The 2943-nt window shown below is 37.7% G+C and overlaps 1 protein-coding gene across 1 annotated transcript in view; it reads left to right on the top strand.

Annotated features, from left to right (window-relative positions):
- The window catches only part of TMEM9B (TMEM9 domain family, member B), an 18147-nt gene that overhangs the window by 6407 nt on the left and 8797 nt on the right, over window positions 1-2943 (top strand). The gene's annotated exons all lie outside the window — the stretch shown is intronic.

Below are 2943 nucleotides of genomic sequence, written 5' to 3'. Positions count from 1 at the left end.
GAAATTACTTCTTATTTTGAATTACTTTATTGGACTATGTTCATTAAAGTGGGTAAAATTCAGTAAAGCTTCAAGAACCAATTCCAAAAGCTAACGCCAGGATGAGCCCTTGCTAACCACAGTCAGAAGCCCTTTTACTCTTAAATGGCTTGTGGACCTGTTGGTAAAAGATGGGAAGGTGGATCCTGACTGGATGGCTTGAGTTATATCTACAAACAGAGCCTCCTTTTTTATTTTTAAATATATATATTTTTTATTGATTTCAGAGAGGAAGGGAGAGGGAGAGATAGAAACATCAATGATGAGAGAGAATCATTGACCAGCTGCCTCCTGCACACCCGCTACTGGGGATTGAGCCCTCAACCCAAGCACGTGCCCTTGGCTGGAATCGATCCTGGAACTCTTCAGTCCACAGGCCAACGCTCTATCCACTGAGCCAAACCAGCTAGAGCCAGAACCTCCTTTTTGATCAATACATTATTGTCTCATGAATATCAGTTATGAATGCTCAAATTATTTACCCAAGATTTTGTTTTAGTTTTGTTAAAAATTTTCTTAGAAACACCTCTGTTTACTTCTTTTCCCTTGTTTCCATTACAAAATGAGTAACTTTTTATTATCAGGTACCATGCTAGATACTAGCAATAAAGAGATGAATAAAACAAAGAGACATGTAGTCAGGCCGGTGTGGATTCGTGGTTGAGCATCGACCCAGGAACCAGGAGATCATGGTTTGATTGCTGGTCAGGGCACATGCTCGAGTTGTGGGCTCCATCTGTGCAGGAGGCAGCCAATCAATGATTCTCTCTCATCAAAAGATAGGATTAGATAATTCTTTGTTGAAGGGGGCTGCCTACATTGTTCATTGTAAGATATTTAGCAGCATCCCTGACCTCTACCCACTAGATGCCAATAGCATCTTCATCCCAGTCACGACAGTAAAAAATGTCCACAGACATTGTCAAATGTTTCTGGGGAGCAAAACCACCCTCAGTTGAGAACTAACATATGAAAATGTTATGTGTCAAAGGCAATATAAACCATTTCATTATAAGGCACATAAATAAAAGTCTCACTTAAACTACATCACTTACAGCATTAAATATCTAGTTCCTGATTTTAGGAATAGATAATATCAAAGAACATAAAAGAAATGGATGCACAAATGTGTAGACAAAAACATGTAGGAAAGGCATTTGATTGGTGGGGTCATGTGCTTAATAACCTTTTTGTTCACCAGTGATAGATTCTCTGTGTAAGATGACCATTTGAGAACATTGTTTCTGAGAGGCCTGGCTGACTCTTGAGTTATCTGTTAAACTGATTGTCAGCAGAGAGGGATTTTAAGACCAAAGCTGTGAATTTATGGTAACAATCTGTTACCATGTAAAATAAAAAGAAGTTAAATTTAAATTCTACAATTGTTGCTTACCCAAGATGAGAGTTCACTATGTGCTTTTAAAAATGCTTTTGTTAAATTCTCAATTAAATTGTTTTAATTTTTGTTCATTGTAGAGCATTTTAAATCAAGCAAGAGTTAGTATAAATAGTTCTGAAGCTCACTGTAAGCAGTCACAATATTTACTGTATTATATATCCATGACACATCATTGCTATTATCAAAGCATTACATTAAAACATGTTTCGTATTTACTGTAATTTTATCAGGTGTGAAAAGAACAAACATATAAAAAGGGTAAATCTCTATTTGCATTCTCCAAGCCTCCATGACCGTGAGCAGCTAGTTCAATCTTGTTCTGATAGGTGGAGAACAGACCAAAAGAATTACTAGTTTATTTAGTCCTTTAAATTTGTTCCTTAAAAAGATCCCCCTCCCCCCACCTTGAAGAGTAGATAGCAGGATTATGAAATTGAGAGGTGCTCTGCTGAAAAAGTACATCCTTCTTCCTAATCTTGTTTATGTCAAAACAAGCCAATGGTGATAATATTTTATATACAAGTTCATCACCATATCCTTATAGTGTCATCTTAATCTACCTGAACAAAATCAGTATGTTTAGACAATATGACGCCAAGTCAAGGTTAGGTGAGCTTAAGTCTTGTGTTTGTGCTAATTAGTTAGATGACCTTGGATCGGTTTATTTCTTTGTGGGAAATCGAGTAATCCAACAACTTTAGCCTTCCTCTTCCCTCACCTTATTTCTTATATCTTCAATACATTTTTAACTTTATGAAATTGTTATTATTTTCATTTGAAGATTAAAAAATTTAATAGGCTTTGCACAAGCTGTTACATAAATTAAGTGAAAAGTTGAGGGAATTTTGGTAAAGAAGGCAGGGAAAGATTATTTATAGAAAACTTTTTGATGCAGTTATGTACATGTCTTGGTATAAAAAGAAGACTAATCCTAGCTGGTTTGGCTCAGTGGGTAGAGCATCAGCCTGTGGACTAAAGGGTCCTGGGTTCTATTCCCAGTCAAGGATATGTACCTCAGTTGCAGACTGATCCCCGGCCTTGGTGGGGGCTCATGTGAGAGGCAACCAATCGATGTGTCTCTCTCACATCCACGTTTCTATCTATCCATCCCTCCATTCCACTCTCTCTAAAAAAACCAATGGAGAAATATCCTTGAATGAGGATTAACAAAAAAAAGAAGACCAGGTATTATAACAACACACATGGTTATGATTATATATAGGTATATGGTGTGTATAGCTTTCTATAGACATGCTGACGCCTGCCCTAGATATATAATAGAACCTTTGCAAGCATGCACAACAAGACCATGTTGTTTCTTTACTAGAGGCAAAGTTTAGTTTAAGAGATACAACATGTGCCCTAACCGGTTTGGCTCAGTGGATAGAGCTTCGGCCTGTGGACTGAAAGGTCCCAGGTTCGATTCCGGTTAAGGGTATGTACCTTGGTTGCGGGCACATCCCCAGTAGGAGGTGTGCAGGAGGCAGCTGATCGATGTTTCTCAT

The sequence above is a fragment of the Myotis brandtii genome, unplaced genomic scaffold, assembly GCF_000412655.1.
Source record: "Myotis brandtii unplaced genomic scaffold, ASM41265v1 scaffold422, whole genome shotgun sequence".
In the NCBI taxonomy this organism is placed as follows: domain Eukaryota; kingdom Metazoa; phylum Chordata; class Mammalia; order Chiroptera; family Vespertilionidae; genus Myotis; species Myotis brandtii.
Note: the sequence above shows the minus strand (reverse complement) of the source record. Positions and strands in the feature narration are given on the sequence as shown.